The 21,939-nt window shown below is 37.7% G+C and overlaps 1 protein-coding gene across 6 annotated transcripts in view; it reads right to left on the bottom strand.

The window, feature by feature from the left end:
* Positions 1-21,939, bottom strand: part of CCSER1 (coiled-coil serine rich protein 1) — a 695,877-nt gene that overhangs the window by 603,190 nt on the left and 70,748 nt on the right. Inside the window, exon 1 of one of the 6 annotated variants that reach the window (XM_084516949.1) lies at positions 7,797-7,871. The exons of the other annotated variants lie outside the window; for them this stretch is intronic. The gene's annotated coding sequence lies outside the window, so the exon portion shown is untranslated. Of the gene's footprint in view, positions 1-7,796; positions 7,872-21,939 lie in introns of those variants that run through there. 6 annotated transcript variants of the gene reach the window in all.

Genomic DNA, 21,939 nt, shown 5'->3' with positions numbered 1-21,939 from the left:
TCATTATTCTGATTAAAATGCATGGGTAACCCCAACTGGAAGGTGTAACATATTTGGCTATAATTTACTATTTTGGGCAGTAAAAAGCCAAACTGACCTCTACTTCCCAAGGATGGAGGCATTCTTACTATGGGGAAGGAAGAAATGTTCAGTATGCTGACAAACACGTAAGTATAACAGGCCAGATGCAGTGAGGGCACAATGGTACGAATAGCTACAACACCCCCAAGAAATGATGGCCACAGCTGTGCCACAGGAAGGTAACATGGACATAACTGAAATGCCAGCATCAGCCTGGAAGGATTCAGCACAATGGTCCTATGAAATGTCAGCCATGAACATAGCCCACAGTTCACAACCGGAGCCACCTGAGGCACAACAAGATATGTAATAATGCAGTGTGCAACTCAGACCACCTTATGCAAAGACGGATTAATTAATGCCAATTATACCTTGCTTGCCCATTTACCCAAATCATACACGGCAAAGTGTGCCATTATAGCACTTCCATTTCCAAATAAGAAGAAGCTTTGTTCGTGTTCACACTTCACAAGTTCAACCACACTGAACTCTATCTGAAACACAGATGGTAATTACCCAATAGTTTGTTGTTGTTGTTTTTTGTTGTTGTTGTTGTTTGTTTGCTTGTTTTATTACATAAAAGACAATATAATACACCAACATCCTTTGACATCCCCCGCAGCAGCACTTGTTATCGCAATAGTGGCTATGACTGCCAGCATACTTGGGATTGAGTCAGAGATCTCAAGAATGAGAACAATTAAAGAATTTTTAGAGCAAAACCTTTGGCTGAAATCTGCACTGGTGAGGCTAGGCAGAAACGCAGTTCTTCCATAAGTGGAACCAAGAACCCACTGTCCACATACACTCACTAGAGGTAATTCCCCATTATCTGCCTCACTCAGAGGCCACTCAGCCCAAAATCTCTCTAACCTGCTTGTACCAAATATTCTAGGCACAACCTGGACCAATGTTACCAATTGGATATGTTCCATAGCAAGGGGTAGGCTGGCATCCCCCCAGAGAAGGTAAAGAGTCAAAAGCAAAACAGACAGTAAATGAATCAAAGTTGCCAAGGTTTTGTTTAGACCAGAGATTAGCATCACATTTAGTAGCTAGCACGGTACAGACTTTCAAGAGTGCTTAAGTCAGAGATGTGACTCTACATGCACTATTTGCCTCACCAAAGAAATTCCCACTGCCAATTCCTGAGCACTGAAAATAAAACTCATTTGCTCTTTACATCAGTGATCTGAGCACTGCAGTAAGCAACGGGAAGAAAGTGCAGGCCAAAAAGGTGAAAAGCCTAATTCCAGGCAGTGCAGAGGGGGGGGATTGAAAAGATGAGATAAGAGAAGGAACATATAATTATCCTTATCACCTGAAGATTAACCATTTTTGCTATTTTTCTTTCAGTTTTATTTCAGCCTTCTCTATCATAGATAAGCAAAAGAAAATAAGCAACTCAGAACAGAACGCAATAAAAAGTAATGGATTCAGATTTCAGATTAAGTTCAAAGAGGAAGATGTGACAGCCAAACTGGTTTCATAAGTTAAGAGCCTTCCCAGACTCATGGATCACCACTGACATCTCACGATGAGCACTTTAAAACAATTGAAATATGTTAGCTAGTGCTAAAATTGCTGAAAGAAATTGAGAAAGACCTATCCTTGCATTTTTCTTGCTATGATCTGAATTTTGAGATGCCACATTGCCACCATTAAGTGGCAAAAGTAGTAGGTTTCTTTAACGTTCTGTGTTTAATGCTGGTGTTATTAGTAAGATTTACACAGTACCCAACAGCCATTGATACCTGACAAACATAGGAAGAGTACAAAAACTGTACAGCAGTTGACAGTATGCAGTTTTATGGCATGGCAGAGATACCTGCATATCTCTATCTGAACTGTAATTTTGGTGATATCAGTATCAAAGCTCTAGAAATGACTGAGTGCTATCAAATCGAACAGTGCAGGTGCACACACTCCCTAGCACCTAAAAATCAATACCATTATTTAGGTTAGTAACAATGAACTGCATGCTGTGTGCCTAGGCTAGACTCTCTAGGTAAACGTGGCTTTCCTACTGTTTTTTACAACAGCATAGAAACGTTTGCAAGTCAAAGGCAGCTTACTGATGCCTCAGATGTCATTCTTCAGAGAGTGTTTCAATGACTTCACCTGTATGACCAGCTGTCTATGAGAATGCAAGCCTAAGGCTCCCAGCCTCAAATCTCTATTAAGCGTTTTTTAATTGCTCCCCACTCCAAATGAATATTAACAGGAAATGATGTCCAGTGTCATCAAAAACAGATTTATTTTTATAACAAAGTAAAAAAGAGTTTGTATTCTTACAGCCATATTTATGAAACCACCTGGAGAAAAAAAAAAAAAAAAAAACAACAACAAAAAAAGACTTGCTCCCTCCACATCTAAGATAGCCAAAGAAACTGTTTCACTTAGTTCTCGACTTCTTGTTATTAGGAGATATATATATATTATAAATACATATATATATATATATAAATACATATGTATATAATTTATATATGTAATATATTGTATGTAATATAATATATAGTATATATATATAATTTTTTTTTTGCTTATTCTTTACAAATGATGTAATGCTAACTAAATCCTTATAACTAATAAATATCAAATGAAACTGATTTTTGGAATATTTGTGATGCCTTTTTTTTCTCCACTTAAAAATACATCCCTTGAAAAATAAAACCGAAATCTATTTTATACAAGACTATTTATCCAAAGAGGTCTCATAATGTCACAAATCAATGCTCCAAGCACAGTGTATGTCTCAGTAGCACTGAAGTGATCAATACAGTTGGCTGAACAGCCATCAGAAAAGCCATTATAAAAAGATTAGCTCCTGGAAGACACATACAAACACTATTCTGACTGTTACCTCAGATGGTCTCTTCTCTACACAAAATGATTCTAAAAAATCTGCTTTTTCATCCCATATTTGAAATATGTTTTAGAAATCCTAGACAAATGCAGAAGATATTTGCTTGTTTCAGTGATTTCTTTTTTTATTCTTCCTGCTCCAAAAGTCTTGTTGTGGATGACACTGATATTTAAAGAGCAATTATACAAATTCTTGGATAGACAGTGACAAGAAAGGTTTCATCACTAACCCAAAATGAAGTATTTTTAGTAACAATGGAATACAATAGGTACCAATCACATCTAAACATTCATGTGTGCTTTTATGTGCTAGAAAACCCAAACCCAATAAATATTCATCTAAAATGACTGGTTTGGCATTATTGGGTATTCTACTGGCAAAGTGTTCATGATCTGGCAAAGAAAGGATGAATATCACTTGGTTGTTAGAGACTAAAAATAACTGTGGTCTACCTATGGTAATGAGCGCAACCCAGTGCCCACTTCTGGATGGCAGCATACCTGGGAAAGGATTTTGTTCCCCAGCTGAGCTTTTCAGACACATGATGCCAGTTAAAGGCTCTTTCTCTCTTCAAATCTAATTTCATTGACTATTTTCTAAACTCTGAAGTAAGTTAGAAAAAGTATTGGTTTATCACACAGCAGAATGAAAAATGAACACGTTATAAAATTAGGGTCACTGGTGTATCAGCCTTCTACAGTGCTATGAGCTTTCTAACAACAAAGAAAAAAAGAACAACTACCATTTTTACTTTTACCTGGCTTATTATTCCCCAGTTGCCTAGAACAGCACTAGCTTTTACCCAGTCTGAGGAAATGTTTTTTTTCTTGCAAAGAAGCAGAGACAACTACAGCTGTGTTAAGACATACTTCCAGCAGCAGGACATCAGCCAAGATGATCGGAAAGTGATGTTAAAGGCATTAGCTGACGTTCACTGGGAACAGCAGATGCAGGATGTCCTTGGAAGGCATTATACCGAATCCCCACTCAGAAAGGGATTTTTGTGAGTCTGGATCTGACAGCTGACACAGCAGCTTAACCAACTTAGGTGCTATCTTATTATTACAGGTTTTACTAGAATCACTGTAATTAAGGGACTGTCAGCATTTCCATTATGAATTCTTTTTCACGGTTTAATAGCCTGAGCTGTAAAATTTGCATTGGGATGGGACTTTACGTCTGGGTGTGAACACGTGTTTTAGTACAAGTGAAAAAGCACCTGGGTTCTTCCCCCTTTCTCAGAGTATAATCTATTGTATTGCTTAAAAGGTGTCTAAAAGCACTCTGAAAGGCAGAGCCTATAACAACAAGGCAGCGCTTTCAAAGTTCTTAAACTCAGTCAACATGAACGTCTTACTGTGGTTCAGTGGGCATAACACAGACAAGAGATTTATGAGATGTGGAGTCAGCTCCTGCCTGTGGACTCTCTTGTGACTTCAGGCAGGTAACTTAATGTCCCCATGCTTTGCCTTCCCTGTCTCTGGAAGGAAGATAATTGGCATAACGATCTACACATGAAATGCACTCTCTAAAACCTTGGGAATACACTGGGTAACTGACAAGTCCTCTCTAAACGTAATATATGACTATTGGCCCTTGCACAACTACAAGCTTTACAGTCTACATACACATGGATGCTGTGCATACAATAAATCAGGCCACCTATGGGCATTGAATGTCAGCTTAATAAATGCACCTGTTCCACACAGCCAGTGAGAGGGCTAACAGCATACTTTGAACATCCTGATTACACCCAAATGTTGGAGGCTTAACCTCAGGAGTCTAGAGAGCTTCACATTCATATTACAACTGGTTGTAATACCCAGATTGCTCTACCAGGAAGCATACCTAAGCTGTTTAATCAAATACCAAACAAGTGAATGAGGCTTTTGTTTTCCCCAAGATTTTCAAAGTTACTACTTGTGGTACTACATTTTACCACTTCCCTATGTATACCTGATCAGGAATCTGTGGTATGAACATTGCTCTTTTTAAATCCTGGAGAACACTTTGCTTCTCGAAATCAGAATCTCACACACATGAAAGGAAACATGGAAAGGAAAACAATGACGACAGAACAGTTCTTGGAAGAAGCACAATTAGAAAAATTGACCTACTTTCGAAACTCTGAACAAATTAATTCTTCTAGGCAGTATTTATAGGTATACTTCTTCCCTGAGGAGCTTTTAAATAGAAGGACTCACCAAGAGCCCTGTAGCTACAGTTATGCTATTAACAGATCTCAGGGCAGCCTGTGAACAGAAACATTGCAGTTAAATTCTCTTTTCTCTACTTAACTTGATTCACAGTCAGTGAGGACTGTGGTATAACTGCCCAGGCCACAATATAGACCAGAACAAAGAATCATTTTATCTACATAGGGAAAGTGAGCTTTGGGCTTCAATGCATCTTTTCTAAGAGTAAAATAGTATCATTATGCATATAAAAGATTTCTGATTAAATAAATGAGTGATGGGCTTCCAAAGTTTTTGTAAAGAGGGAGCTCTGTAAAGTTCCTAAGGCACAAGTGAAATGTCAGTTGAGATCGGAATATGTAAATAGTTGCAACTTGCTTTTCATCATGCCAGTACCACTTAACAAGGTACCCATTGTTCTTTTTATCTGAAGTGAGAACAGTATCTAGCCTCAATATACAGCTTCAGGAATCATAAAAAAAAAAAAAAAAAACAAAAAAAAACACCTTTGAGTCTATACTAGAATCACATTAGTCCTTCAAATAAACTCAAATAAAAAGATTGTTTTGCTCAATAGGTGTAAAGATTAAAAACCACATCCAAGTATACCTTTCTACCATGTGAAAGGATTTGAATCTCCAAATTCTTGGTACTTCTCAGAAGCCTGGAATCACAGGAGGCAGAGAGGATCTATCAGTTGTTAAAACAGTTTTGGATACTTTAATACATAAAACATCCCTGTATTTCTTTTCATCCCTTTCTCATGAGAAAAACCTAAAATCAAGTAAATTAAACAAACAAAAAAATCTCAGGTAAGCTACCGTTTGCAACAAAAATCTACCATTCTCTTACGTATTTTATTCAGTAGAGATCAGCCAGAAACTAAATCCATGGTAGACTTTGTTTTTAAAAAAACAATGTTGAATTGTATAATTATCAGGGCAGAATTAATACAATCACATCTGTCTCTACTGAAAAAGCTGAAGGTCTCTCCCCTGTTCCCTTTCAACTCAAATGACAAATACTTCAATCAGGTCTTCTTGATGTTAATATATACCACTCAATACTACTCAATCACTACATGATGAAAAACCCTGCCCTAATCAAGTCATGAACTATACTGCACAACCTGGTAGACCATTAGCTTGTTTAAGCCTCTTTAGCACTTTCACCCAACCATACTAGAAAACCTGGAAGTGCTGAAATTTTCAGAATCAAATGCATTCATTCTGTCAAAAGCAGGAGTCAAATTTCAACTGCATGTATGTGGCTGCATGTAGATACGCTAAGTTAAATTTACTTCTCATTCAGCAAAGCACACTCTCAATTTTCCAGTATTTTCTTCCTTCTCCAAACTTAGAAAAAGCTCATTGAATCTTATTTGAGGAGTGCAAAGTTCAGACAGTTCATTTAGTCCATTACTAACATCACTAGTAAATTACAGCTGTAGCTCGAATGAAGGCAGCATGTACTGCCTGGCCTCTTCTTTTCCATAAGCAAATAAAGCACAAGAGTTCTATCTCCCCCAAATCAATATTAATCAAGAAAAAACATACTGGAAAATAAAGCTAATTTAGTGTGTATTTTACCAAGGGAAAAAAAAAAAAAAAAAAAGTATATTTTTTTATGTGAAAGGAAATAAACCAATTGTTTACAGAATGAAAAATCTTGCCCTACTTCAAACTAGAAGAACCTACTTCAAAGCTGTACTGTAAATACTGTCATATAATACTCATCCGTCTCAAAAAATCTTGTAAAAATAAAAAAATAAAACAATTTTCAAACTCCATGGCCTTACCTATATTTCTCTTAAGCAAGCTGTCTGTCATAAGAGTTACTACAGGATTTAGAAGAACATGAAATAAATGAGTAGTTGGAATATGAAACAAAATGTAATGGGAAAAAAAAAAATCATAGAAGCAAACTTTTAAATACTACTCAAAAAAAAAAAAAAATAAAAGAATAAAAAGTAGAAGGGTATTACAAAAGTTACACTGCTAAACTTCTGGTCCACTCCAATTGGTATACATGCTTAATTTTTTTTTCTTTACATGAAAAATAATATGTCTTAGAGGTTGATGTTCTGCTAACTGTTATCCCTTTAAGGCCACCCTAAAGCAAACATGTTAACAACTATTCCTCCACCTTTCAGCTCCAGCCATTCCGAACGTGTTTTGGGGTGCTGCCAGACAGGAGGACTGTAGAAATTAAAGAGTAACCTTTAGAAGCACAGTCATCAATCACAAGTTAGTGAGCAAAAATAGCAGAGGTAGCAGGGAAGGTTGTAGCCAAAAATCCTACAAGGACCCTTGGGAAAAAAAAGAGGCTTGAGGAAGACAGAGGGGAAAAAAAGATGATGATAAATGGAAATAAATTTCTAAGATTAAAGTGAATAGGCACAGAGGATAATCAGGAATATTAGAAGAGACAAACATCATGGCATTTGAGAGAGAGAAAAAAAAACATCTTACTGCTAATAGAAATGCAGAAACAGAATTTTGCTTTTCCTCACTTGATTTTTGGACATTCAGTTATCTCCCATCCTGCTTCTTTCAGCTGCCCATGCAAAGATCCTAACACTTAAATGGAGCTCAAACAAATTTAACAGAACAATGCACCGCATCTGTACAGATTAGACCAAAGAAACATACCCCAACTCGCTTCCTGAAATCCACATCAATTTGATCCATTTTTAGAGCACAGAAGTCATTATTAAGACTGCATTAGAACATGATGTACTTCTCAGCTCCATACCATCCACAGCCTATTTGTTCACCTGCCATGTACTCCCATGCTTTCTCCTTCCCTCCAGCATCCTCACAGCACAGTAACTGCTTGTCATACCTATGCCCTTAAATTCCATGTTCTAAGTGGTCTTCTGTTCACCATCTTTTTAATCAATTACTTCACTGTAAAGGGTATAGCTCTTTAAAGCAAAAGCTGATCAAGTAAAATGCTTTTTTATGAGTTGTCAACTGCTTAGTGAGGAAACAAGAAGCACTGTTCCCCCTTGCTGAAGGCCAGTGAGATTTCACTCGTTCCCTGTGTAGCACTCCCTACCTCTTCCCCCTTGCTTCTCACGCAGCATTTTCCCTAGCTAATTAGTGCAGTTACCCTCCATAAATAACCAAGCTGGTAAGAGAAGGTGACATCTGTTCAGAAAAGGTCTTAGGTCAGGAGAGAGCCATTGGCTAGGTTACCATAACCTTCGATGAAGGGGACTCTGATTCAGGACAGGGAAAACCTGGGCTGCCTCTTTCTGCTAGGAACCACACAGAGGGAATCTGAGCCAAGGCAGTGCCCCACACACCAGGTCCAAAAACCAGAACAAAACAAATAGACTTAGTGTCTCAATAAAACAGTTAATAATTAAAGTCAATTTAATTTAATAAAATTAATTTTCAGACCTCAGACTCTGTTTTAGTACTTGTTGAGGGATTTTTTGAAACAGCAAAAATCCCATGGCTTGCTGTAGCTGAGCAAACCAAGCTACCAGGGCAACTATGAGAAGTTCCCATGACAGTGTTCCCACATCGCCCAATTGAGGAATTCAGAAAAATATTGTTACCAGCAGCTGGCTTCAAGGACAAGGTCTACGTGACTGCTAATCACAAGGGGGTTGTTTTCTTGCAGGTGGGGTTGTTTTCTTGTAGTTGTTTGTCTGAGTGATTTTGACCAATAATCTTGTGTGAAACACTGTCCGCCCCTGTTAAGTTCACTATAAAAGTTAGGCTATTCGGGCCATAAAATGGAGCATGATCTGACTCTACTGGTGTCTGCCATGCTTTCGGCCGTGCTTCCTGCAACAAGTACTTTAATACAGCTCCTACTGCTGTCAAAGATTAAGACATTAAGCCAAAGATCAATTATTTGTTGAAAGCCTCACCTGTGTTAACAACACATGGAGCTTTTTTGTTTGTTTATTTGTTCAGCTCCTTGGAAGAAGCATGTTCTATATTAACCAAAAGCAATTAGAACAGACACATATGTTGCACAAAAACATTAAGAAATATAAACAACATTGCTTCTGCAACAAATATTAACAAAACCAATTCCACTTATTTCTTCAATTCTAGCAATCCTCTTAGCTAATTCTTTAAAATACATAAAGCTTGTGATTTAGTATGTAAGCATTGTCAACTTTCATCAAAATACATTCCGTTTTCAATAGTTAATAAGCACACAGTAAAAGCAAAATAACATCTCTACCACGTGGGCTTGACATCCTTTTTGCTGCAGACATGTTTTTCTGAAAAAGAGCAAAAATCTCAAATACAACTAAGTGGAAAGGACCACGTAACATTTTTAGATGCAGTTATACTTTTTGAAGTCAACAGGCTCCAATACACAGAGAGATAGTCATTAATTTAAAGGAAAATAAATCACAAATCTAGGTCCATGGGCAAATAGAACGATCCTTAGTTTAACTAAACTGTGTGTGCTGAACACAATTAAGAAACAGAAAAGAATCCTTGCCCATTTTCCATTTATCAATACAAAGAACCACCTGCTGTAGATGTATTCTTGAAGATAATTTCTAATGAAGTATGGCAGCAATGCAAATTTAAACAATAGAAGAGCCTGGTACCAGGAAAATTTCAGCTCAAGCATGTACAAATTCACTTTCCTACCTTGCCAAGCTGTAAGCAAACCTAGTATTGAAATATATCTTCATAATCATCAAGCAGATCTTGCACAAAAACTACTGAAATCATGAACTGGATTTGCAGATTTGTACTCCCTACAAGGTTTCTAATGCAATAAATAAATAAATAAATAAATAAATAAAAATAAAAAAAAATGTAAAGACCTGACTGGGAGGCACTGTGCATCACCAGCTGTCATCCACCCGAAAATCAAGTTACGTGTATTAGCAAATGCATGAACACAAACCTAACGCTGAAGAACTTTCACTTCTGGCTAAAGTATAATCTGAGATCACTAGAACTGAGATTCACACCCCCAGTTCAGAAATCACCACATTTCCACAGCTGGACAATGGCTTTTAATCTTGGAGATTTTGTTTTTCTGAACTTGTATGGCAACTGCAGCTTTAAGATGCAATATAACTGCTTGTAGCAGAAGCATAAATCATCTCCTTTGTTGATATATATACAAAAGCTTGAAACAAGGATTTTTAAAACAGTAATATGTATTTTCTGCTCAGTGGTAAGTATATCACTTTAATGCATAAGTAAAGGAGCCACTTCAGTGTTTTCTTTAATGATCAACATAAGAACCATTCTCATACTAAAAACATGGTGTTAAGACTTTTGCTTGCCCATTTGTAGGAGCTTTTACATATTTTTCTAAAACATAGTTTCTCCATGTCCTGTACCATTCATACATCCAGAAAAAAAAAAAAAAAAAAAAAAGTTCTTCTCAGTTTTAGTCTGGAATCTGTGATAAGGTACAAACAAGAGACTCTGAATATCAATTATCAATTAATTTTATCATAATACAGCAAAATGTAGCTGTGTTTCTAAGAGAAAGCATCTCCAGGAATGAGAAGAGAGGTAGCAATTCTAATAAAAAAAAACATGAATGTTGTCACCAGTGCACTCCATGTATGCTCTAAGAATGCAATTAGAATGGTTTCACCATACAATAGGTCTGAACTGTTGAACTGTAATTAGCAAAAACCCTTTTTCAAATGTGCTGTATGGACAGAAAAAAGGTACAGGATGCATACCAGATTTACAAATGGACAGTGCTTAGTAAAGTACTAAATTAACTAGAAAAATACATGAGCTAACTCAAGAGCCTGTTTACTATGTGTTAAATACATTTTATACAACTTCACTGAGCTGTTAAAACCGAGTCCTCAAAGGAAGAAATGGGAATGCTACCTGGCAGCAGCACTTCAGCCACACAGCAGAACAGTGATGGGCTTGGCAGTGCCCTCTAAAAGAACAAACACACGGGCCAGACAATCCCCCAGCTCTCAAAAAGGGAAATTCCCCGTGGAGCAGAACATCCCTGTGCTGTAATCCTTTGCAGAAGTTCAGCCAAGGGAGGGTTTTTAAAGATCAGCATTTAGGAGTTCAGCTCAAATGGGAATTGCAGAGGGACTCAGAGCAACACCTGGAACAGGGGGCACAGCCTGCATCCTCACCAATTTATGCTGTTTGCTGGTACACTAGCATATTGTGTGCCAGCTGGAAATTCCTCATGGCTGTCAATCACACTGCTGCCTAGACATGCTGCTTTCCGTAAGAAAGCTTTAGCTTTAGTGTGTGCCTCAATAACAATCAAAAAAGTAAAGAAACTGTGATTGCACACCAAATCTAGTAGTATAAATCCATTCATTGCTTGCAACATTAAGAGAAATACATTAATCATTTTCTCCTTCCCTCCTCTCACCCCCCTTGAAATATTTTCTAAGAGCAGAAACAAAATCCAATGTTTAGTTTCCCTTTTTTGCTTTTTTTTGTTTTGTTTGTTTGTTTTCATGCATGCCAAATACCCCAGCAAACAGCTGCAAGTCACTTCAACCCATTTGGTCACTGCATATGGACTCTGGCCTCCTCTCCCACCTCATCCTTTCCTGCCACCATGGCTGCTATTAGAGCAGGGAATAAACCAAATCAGAGAATGTAACAGGTTGAAAATTAACTAGAAAAAAAAAGCAAAGCAAGTTTCCCACAAGCTACGGTAAGGAACAGCCACCCAACGTTAATGCCTGGAACAAAGATAATGGCAGGATCATCCCACTGGTAGCAACATGGATGCCCTCAATTTCAGTATACCCAGTCATGACTACAGCATTTAAGAATGCCCAGCACTCAAGACTGCAGTGTCAGTGTACTGTCTACTCATAATTTTGCTCAGTTTAGTTCTAAAACATGTCTCAGATGATGTATTTCACCCTGTAGGAGATGACTTATAAGGCTTTGTCTGAGGTGCTAAGGACCTATACTATTGCTGCTAACTTGCTAGCCTTATGAAAAGCATCCCTGTCCTTCCTTGAGACTTGTGTTGATGAAAAACTGTTTTAACAAAACGAGGAACGCTGATGTTAGAAATATCCAGTGTGCACTGTGGCTGAAAAGCTGTTTATACTACCTCCACAACTGCAAGGCTAAGGAAAACAAAATTCATTCACCTATTTTGCTCCAGAGAATGCCAAAGACATGCAAAGCTATATGCTAATTTATGGATATATCACATTCAATGCAGGAAACACCTGTGTGTGTATGTAAGGGAACTCTACCATTTCCGCAGAGTTTCAGACAAATTATTCCTTCCTTCCTTTTGGGGCAAATGACTAAAATTTGTTCTCTTGTGAGATGAGCAAAGGATAACATTTGAACCTTTATATGTTTCCAAATTTTTGCAGGAAGCTTTCATACTACTCCCAACATCTTTTTCCTGTAAGCACAAAGCTACACAAAGGCCTCTCCCTTCTTCATGTGTGTTCTGCAGCAGCAAGATTTTGCCAAGTAATCTGTGCTGCTTTGCAAACCAAACTTCCGCACACATGGAAGGCTGCCCTGTCACCCCTAATTGCATGGCAGAAAAAATAACTGTACATCAAGCAGTAGGCAAACCTAGGACATGCACATCCTTGCACTTGCCCATATATCATAATTTGAGTGGCGGTCAAATATTTCCCTCTGTTTACCTCACACCTTCAGCAGGGACTTTAAGGGGTAGGATGTGGAGGACTTCATAAATTTTCACATAATTTCCTCATAAGGCTGGTCTCTGCTCACACTACCTCAAGATAACAGTATTTATCCCCCTAGACACAGCATTATGGAGCAATATGTGAGGATGTGGTGCTTATTATAAGCCTTCCAGACTTTAGGAATGAACACAGAAGAAAATCTGTATTTTCTAAGTCTAACTTTATGGCTCACTTCTGTGCTTCCTCTACAGAGAAGGACTGAAGAACTTCCCAGAGTAGTTTTGCTCCCAGGATTTGAGGGTAAGATGTGTATGGCATTTAAGGCTTTGACGTCCATTCATAGAAAAGGAAAATACCTGGGAAGATAATAGGAAAATTAATTCCTCTATGAGGTTTAATTTTAAATTGGCCATACCGTTCATTTCTAAGGTCTTGAAACAGCAATTCCCGTTTGTCAGCATGGATAAACAAACTGTCTGATTACTTGATACCTGGCAGCTTTCCAAAACAATCACCTTTTTGCTCCAGGGGAATCAGCTCTCTAAAGAAAAAGGAACACCACAAAGAAAAAGCAGTCTCTCTTACCTATGTTCTCAATGTCAATCTTCGTTTTTTGACCCATTTTCACCCCTTCTTCTCCAATTTCTACTGCACTGTGACAGCAGATGCATTTGATGAATAATTTGCTGGACCTGAATCTAAAGCATAAACGAAGGCTATTTTCTTGCAGGCCATTTGCCAGAGAAAGACACAGGCCAAAAACCATGCCCTGGCCAAAGCTTCAGCTTCCCTGGGCTCACGCTGAGCATAATAGAAAGATGGTACAAGATCTGTTTCAAACTGAGGTATCTGGAAGCTTTTACCATCTCAGAAATGTGGTAAAAAGGCTCCAAAATTGAAGGAATATATTCTGAAGTACGTCCTTCTCTTTCTGTGCTATCTACTCAGCTGTAAGAAAACCTCCCTACACCTGTACACAATCTGAAAGGTTAATCAGTATATGAATGTTTCCACTTACTCTTTTGATTACTGCCCCCAAAACATTTCCAGTAAGTCAGAAGAACCTAATCAAAATTCCAAATCTTATGACCAGCTCCTAAATGCTTTTTTTGTTTGTTTGTTTGTTTTCTATGTTTTCAGATCATTTTTTCCCCCCATTTTTAGTCTAGATCTACATTTCTAGGGCTTCTACTGAAATTGCTTAAAGAAAGAAACTCACAAGAATTCTACAGCATTCTTTTCTTTCTTAAAATTGCTCTTAAAATTATTTTTTAATATTTTCAAAGGTATTTTGTTAACAACAAATGTGAATATGAGTTAATAACACAGGATTCCCACCAATCATCGATCTAGTATGTATTAGATGCTGCTGAGAGAAGATGCTTCTGTTGAATGGTCCTTTCATAGCACATGTTAACAACACAAGCTCACCTGCATGCAAAGAAATAAGCTAGGGGCATCAGTTTATCTTCACCTGTCACTCAATAGCTGACAGACGGTGCCAACTACAAGCTGATGCTCACAACACGTTAAAAAATAATAATAAAATAAATAAAATATAAACCAGATGCAGTATCAACTGTACAAACAGCTTAGTTCAAAACAGTGGATTTCATTCTGGAAGCTATACAGCCTATTATCATAAATGGAAAATACTCCAAGAGCTGTATCTACTGTAACAGTGCCTTTAATTTTACTCTTCAGCATTCACCTACTCTTTCTGAGGGAAGGTGAGTGGCTCCATGTCATACCCATCAGGAGAGTATTTTTTGTAAAGTTGGAAACAGCTGGTTTAAGCCCACAATAGCATTACAAGGAATTGGTGGCAATTACTTTCAAATACATACCTCCCAATTGTATCAAGGCATTTCAGTGAAGAAAAAAAAAAAAAAAAAAAACACCATAATGTTGTAGGGGTGCTTGAGGAGCATGGCGCTTCCACCGCCTGGTTAGCAAATTTGTATCATTAGCTACACTTGATCAATCCCCACATCTCAATGCACTGTACCAAACAGAACTGACACCATTTGATGCTAATGCTTCTTGAGGGGGAAAGAATCCTGCGAAGAAATGGGTTTGAAGTTACAGGGCAATGAACTGACAACATTTAACGCAAGCTGAGCTCTGCAGGAAAAAATGTTTAACAATTACCTTGCTAGTATCTCTGTCCTTTGTAAACCAGGACCCTAGCTTTCTCTTACCTATGTGCTGAAACACCCAGCAGCTAGCTAAACAGCAAGAGCTGTAGCTGACTTTTATTGATTCTGCACCATTTCACCATTGCATTTCTGTGTTCAGGCTGCATTTTAAATACGTATTTGATGTAACATGCACATCTTTATGATTGATTTGGACCGCTAAAGAAAAAGCTAGAAGGTCACAGTGTGAGATTCGGTTTTCACTCGTTATTATCTTAAGAAGCCGAGAGGCTGAGAAAATGCATTGGAAAAAAAAGGCAACTTAATTTAATAGACACAGCTTTAAACTAAATGAATACAAGAAAAATAACCCAGAAATAGGTCCCAGTAAAAGGATTACAAATCACTGTGAATTGCATTTTAAGAGTCCTCTCAATCTCAATACCGGCTACATACGCTTACAGATGTGATCTGACATGCCACTTCAAGGAGGGGACAGATGCCCTCAGGGTACACACATCCACCCTGAGTATAATTCAGGCTTATCAGAGTCTAGCTATCACTCTGTGAAAGTCTGATACTTCACCGTACTGAGAATATGATTATAGGAGGTGATTTCAGCTGCTTGTCCATCGCTAGTTGAGGCCTTATATAGCATATTTGCATAGCGGTTTAAAAAAAAAAAAAAAAAAAAAAAAAAAAAAAGGGACAAAAACCAGGACAAGATCAGTCAACAACTAAGTTTAATTAATCCGCCATTCATCAACTTTTGTATGGAAGCAATATCTGTTCTACTGCACAGTAATAGTAGAGTGGCTGTATTTTTACTGACAGACAATCTATAACAAAATCAAAATATTACACATGACAGTGAGAATAACCATCAAGTCCTTCCAGGAACTATGAGAAGTTATGTTGATGGTAAGATCCAAGAAAGCCTTTATATAACTTCTGGGACTCCAGTTAAAAAAATGAAAAGCCATACACCTCACTTGAAAAAAGGTGTCAGCTTTTCAAACCTCAGCTACCTCCAGATGAAAAGCAGAAGCACACTTGTGCACTTCAACATCCCTGCCAGCCCACGCTTGTTGCTTTCAAAGTTACCAGAAATAGAATGAGAGACCTAAGTGGTTTTTGCAACGTACTCTTTCTCCTGATTTTATTCAAAATTTCCCAAGCATCTCTAGAACACATTAAACATTTCTGAGCAAATATATCTTTCTTGAGTGCAATGCACCTTGAATTTTACACTAGCAAACACTGTACATGGATGAGTAAGCCCAAGAGACTCCAGTTAGCCTTGTCACTCCCTGTTCTGGCTTCACGTGGTGGCATAAAATCAGCAGCAGGCTATACATTTGAATTTTATATGGACTGACTACTTTGCAAATTATGAAAAGAATATTCCACAGACATGGGGTGAACATTTCCACTTAAATTTAATCAAAGCAATGCCCTTCAAAGACAAAATGTTCTTATTTGCAGAAATACCTGTTCCCGAGAAAATGCTGGTGTTTTAAATTTGAAGACAGAAAAGGTCTGTTAATCTGCCTTCACTTCTATGAAAAAAAAATATCTGTTTTTCATTAAAACCTAAAATAATTGCTTTTCAAGTAACAAATGAAAGCACCCATAAAATTACTTATGAAAATATCTATATATATCTGCACAAATGGCATAGAAAAATGCTTGTGTGTGCCATTGTATATTATCAGCAGGTAAGCTTCAAGCAGGTCACTATTAGCCTAATAATCCAATTCAGACAGCTTTGTGAACTCCTCCTCTACGACCACATAAGAAGCAGTGCACAGAAAGCAAGGCAGCTCAGGCTTGCTCCTGAAGTGATGCCAAGTGAAGGCTGAGCCGAGCTGGAAGGAGCACTGATGCATCCATCACTGAGCACCGACCGCCCCATGCAGCCACACACCCGAGCTGCAGGGCTCTCCAGCTAGCCCAGAGCATACTCCTGCTCATTGCCAAGCTGCTGTCCTAGCTCTCAGGCCATTTTCCAGAACTAAACACCTTGCTTTGTTGGTGTAAACTATTTAAGAGCGGAAGCAAGCAAGGAATAAAACCAGAGGCTGAGCTAAGTACAGATATACAACATTCTTACTTCTTAGTGAGCAGCTTCCTTACTTTCAGTTAGCTACTGAATTTACAGATTTGCGCTTCTGACAATAGGACAGCTCCTAAAATCAGTCATTCAGACAGTTAAGTATTTTTTATCTCCAGATACATGTATGTATGATCTGCTGAAGGAATGAAGCCTTAGAAGTCCATGGAGCCCACTAACTTACCTTCATGGAAATTACTCTGTGAGAATTTTATTTATGTTTGCCTCTATTCTAAACCCAAACATTCACAGGAAAGAGTTATAATTCATTAAAATATTTCTCTATTTTATGTCCCTTCTGACAAGCCATACTTGCAACTGAATGTACTAGTCTGATTTATACGTGTGATTTTACTTTCATTATGGGGTTATAAAGAGATGTAGCTCCATATTTCAAACACACTACGTATCCTTCCAAACATTTTCTCATTCAATAGTGTCGTCTAATCTCAGCCAAAGCATCTCTGGCCACACTGCTGCTCTCCTTGGCATGTTTCTTTTTGTATGGAAACAGCACCTGCTGTTTGATTAAGAACACTGAGAACAGCTACTGCAAGAGAAAGGGCCATCAGACAGTGTAAATATTGTTGATTTGGGACAAATTTTTAATAGTTCTTATTTCATTTGAAAATCACAGAGGCAAGAAGTTCCAAAAATGTATTTTGAGATTTCACTATGTTTTATTTTCAGCTTAGTGAGCAATTGTTCTGTTTAACCCAAATAATTGAATCAAGATGCATGCATGCTCAAGTAACTGTGGGATCTGACTGCAGGAGCCCTCACGCTCCCTGCCCCAGCCCAGCTGAACACCACCTCACTTTCTCACATTGCCTCCTATCAGGCTGCAGGTTCCTTCCGCCAGGAGCTTTCTCCTTCTTGCTTGTACTTTAGGAAACATAGAAGAACAATACAGAATAAAGCAGCATCAAATGCCGACACTGAGATGACCTGTTTGAATTTTAAAAAGTCCCCCTTAACTTGGAAACGATAGACTGAAAAACAGATTAAAATAAATAGAGGCGGGGTCCTTGAGGAAGGGAGCGCCTTGGCCCTGATCCAACAAAGCACTTAGCTAATGATTAACTTCAAGCACTCCAAGTGATCCTAGGAAACTTGCAATTTAAAAAATAAATAAATAAATAACTGCTTAACCCTCAGTCTGACTGCTTGCAGTTATTCTTGCAGCTGTCCACCAACGCTGCTGGTCAATAACGGAGAACAAAGCACTATTACTCCCACAGCTGTAATGTCACCATGTTGATGGTTAAGTAAATAAATAGAATTAAGAACATTTTTTTGTTCTCCTTGTCATAATTAATATTGTTAACTATGTAGCACACTACATAGTATGCTAGTGTATCTTGACGGTATCAGGAAATACTCCAGAAACTCCCTGAAGCATCTAAGAGGGGATTAGACTCTGAAATGTAACCCCTTTGGATATACCACAGTTCAGTGTGCGTTAAGCTAACCACCTGCCTTTTAACGGACGGAATAATGAAAAATACCAATACACATTAAAATCTGAAAGAAATAAATCTATACTTACCATTTTACCAAAATGCAACAACAAAAAAAAATAACATACCCCATCACATAAAAATTCTCATTTGTTACACACACTAACAAGCTCTTTAAATAAGGCTAAACTAAAACATTTCTTCTGCCAAAACATTTCAAGGAACAACATTACAATAAACAAATACAAGGAAGTGGAATTTCCATGGCAGAAAATTGGGAAACTTCCTTTCAGAGGCGGTTTCTGAGCAAATAACACGAAGAACTCAATGTCAATTTTCAAGCTGTAATTTCACTTGTTTTGGAGGGGAGGTTGTTTGTTAAACAACAGCAGATACTTTAGGAGGGAAAGTCTTATTTTCACTTCTTATTTTCATCTTATTGTCGTTTCATTTGAAACAAGCTAATCAAGGCCTTTGGACCCCTTGTTCTTGCCTCCCTGAAAGTAACCTGCATGTTTTATCATAATCGATTCCACTCCAACCAGAGCTTTTACTTGTACCTATTTTCTAGAAGCCAGGTTGGCTTTCACAAGTGACAGTTCCTTCAGGTGTCAGATGAACCACTAAAGGGCAGGCGGGCAGGCTTCCTTACTGCCCATGAACTTGTATAGCATTATAAACAGTTCCCACTGCCTGAAAGCTAGACTGGTTTCTTGAGTGTGGTAACTACACAGTGACTGCAACCTCTGATCATGTTAAAAGAGAAGAAAAGCCCATTTACTAAAGCCCTCTAGCCCATTTACTATTATTTCCAAGGGATGAGCACTTGTGCATAAAAAGATGTACTAACCATTGTCACAAATTTCCACATAACCTTCTGATGGGCACCTCCAGCACAGGCCTTCAGCTAATATATTACACTTAGTCTTTTCGATTAAAAAAGATTTGGCATAAACAAAGAACACACCGTAACCTATTCAAATACAGAATTAACAAAAGCTCTACTTAGTATTTTTTCCAACAGTAAAACCACAGCTGAGGGCTTTTCTGATGAAAAAAAAAAAAAAAAATCACTTAGATGTTGCACCTAACACTATATATTAATACATCTGTGTTTTCTGCTTTCCAAAGTTGTGCAATCCTTGTGTTTGTTGAATTTCACTATCCGTGGATTACTCAGTTTCTCCCTTCCTGACAAAGCACAAGGAGCTGAAAAGCCTTTCCAGTTTTTAAAGATTTCTTTAAATCACTATGTATTAAAAATACATAAATATTTTAACAAAAATTGTTTTAAAAATAATTCAAGTATACCATGCTCTATAATACTACACAACTGGTAATTAGAAAACCTCAAAATGATCACTTGAGTTATTTAATTAACTCTATTATCTCCATACCTGCTTATGAACACTTCCTGATTTTCACTAAGTTATCACTTATCAAAGGGAATAAAAGAACAAACGTTTGCATCACAGGGGGATTGATGTGTACAGACACAACCAACCCTCAAAATTAAACTTTCCTTCTTTCCTATGCCTCTAATCTCAGCAACCAGATTTAAAAGGTCACCACAATTTCACGAAGTCAGGTAAAAATGTTTGCTGAAATCCTAATTTCTGTGCACTGTTCCTGACATTTAACAATGACACCAGACAAACTGCCTACACTCTGAAAGATCAGTCACGGTTACACAGGGACTCATTTATCGTTTCCCTTCCAGATTCCTACACCAACTTCAGTAGATGTGAACTGCAGTAACCTCCAGCATGAAAAGCAGTTAGATATTCAGTTAGATGAGGGGATTGTTTTTTGCTCTGCTGCTTGAGATTGAGAAGGGGGAGGGAATCCCTGTTATTGGCAACTCAAGGCATCCCTGGCTTTTGTGACTATAAACTACAAGATTGGAAAAGACAGAAGAATGGAGGGAAAAAAATAACACCAAAAAAAGTCCCTGAGGTCTTCCACCTTTGTAAAATGAAACTAGAGAACTATGCACATTTTTTTTCTCCTTGTTTTAAGATTCCCATGTTTGAATGCAATACAAGGACAATGCACAGTTAACACTAACTCAACATTTCCAGTACTCCTCCATCTTCCCATTAATTAGGGAAGTGTAGAAGAAATAAGAGAATGTAAATAAGTACTTCCAAGAAAAGAGGGAAAAAAAGTAGAAATAGAAAGGGAGGAACAGAATATGAGAACAAATATTATAAGTGACAAGGTAATTATATTTGAAGTTAATAGCTCCTCCCTCAGAATTAAAAATCTAACTGTAATGAAATCTTCTATATACCCAGACTGGTATTAGAGCACAATATGTTTCAGCACACACTCAACTGCTGCCTCGGTGTGCTTGACCATCAAGTAACAATCCCACTCAAAATGTGTTCCTTCTGTTCAATATTCACTCATGAAGTCCAGATCAAGAGGCATACTTGAAATTGCTGCCAGTCCTGAATAAATAGATACTAAAAAGTAGATTTTTTTTCCTAGTCGAGCGTGTCTGGCTAGCATACTCTACATTCTTCTCTCATAACACTAATTGGCTATGAGTTTTGTTCAAAAGAACTATGCTAAATCAACAAACAAGAAATATTTTATTACCTTTCAAATGCTATTTTTATTCCATGTTTCCTTGTGTGCACACTTGCAGTAGTAAGCAAGCAGACTAAAGCTGTTCAGTTCTGATTAGCTCTTCTAATAGTCTCAGTATGGCTGTTATGAACATCTTTTCCCAAAAGCTTACCAGATTCTCTCTATTGAGGTATCCATCTGGACCGACATGGAGATTAAAAATTCCTAATCCACTTCAAAATTCTCTGACTCATAACAAGCTGCTCCTATTACTTCACCCTAATAATATTTTTGGCAATAGAATAAGACTCAGCATTTTACCTCCTAGTGGTGCTGCATCAACATTAACCAACCCTCATGCAACACTTACTTTGCAAATATCTCATTGGCACAGACAAAGCAAAGTAAGATTACAAATTGAGATCATTGAATATTTAAACCCACTATCCTTCTTGTTTGCAAAGTTGATTCAACTTTAAGAAAACCCTTCTACCTCTTCAATGCCATTAGCTCTTGTGCTGTTCTAAAGTCAGCAGAGGTGAGAAGCGGCACCACAGGTCCCTACAACAATCAGTTTAGGGAGCAAAGCATGATAACCTTTATCTTAGCATGCATAACTACGAATGCTTTTATGGGTTATTAAATTACCCAGTCCTGTTTGAATCCAACTCCAATATTTAACTCCCTGACCTCCAGCAGTCAGTCTGCAGTGACATTTCATAGAATATATGCCACTATTTATATCGCAAGAACTGCTTGGGTAAACAATGTTCATTTCATGTTCAATGCTTCCATGAAGAATGTTCCTATATAGATGAAAAATGCCCATCACAGCATTATACTGAAACTACCAACAAGAACATCTGGTTGTTTTTTTAA

This window comes from Aythya ferina (assembly GCF_964211825.1).
Source record: "Aythya ferina genome assembly, chromosome: 4".
In the NCBI taxonomy this organism is placed as follows: Eukaryota; Metazoa; Chordata; class Aves; order Anseriformes; family Anatidae; genus Aythya; species Aythya ferina.
The sequence above is the reverse complement of the archived record's forward strand: the minus strand, read 5'-3'. Positions and strand labels throughout refer to the sequence as shown.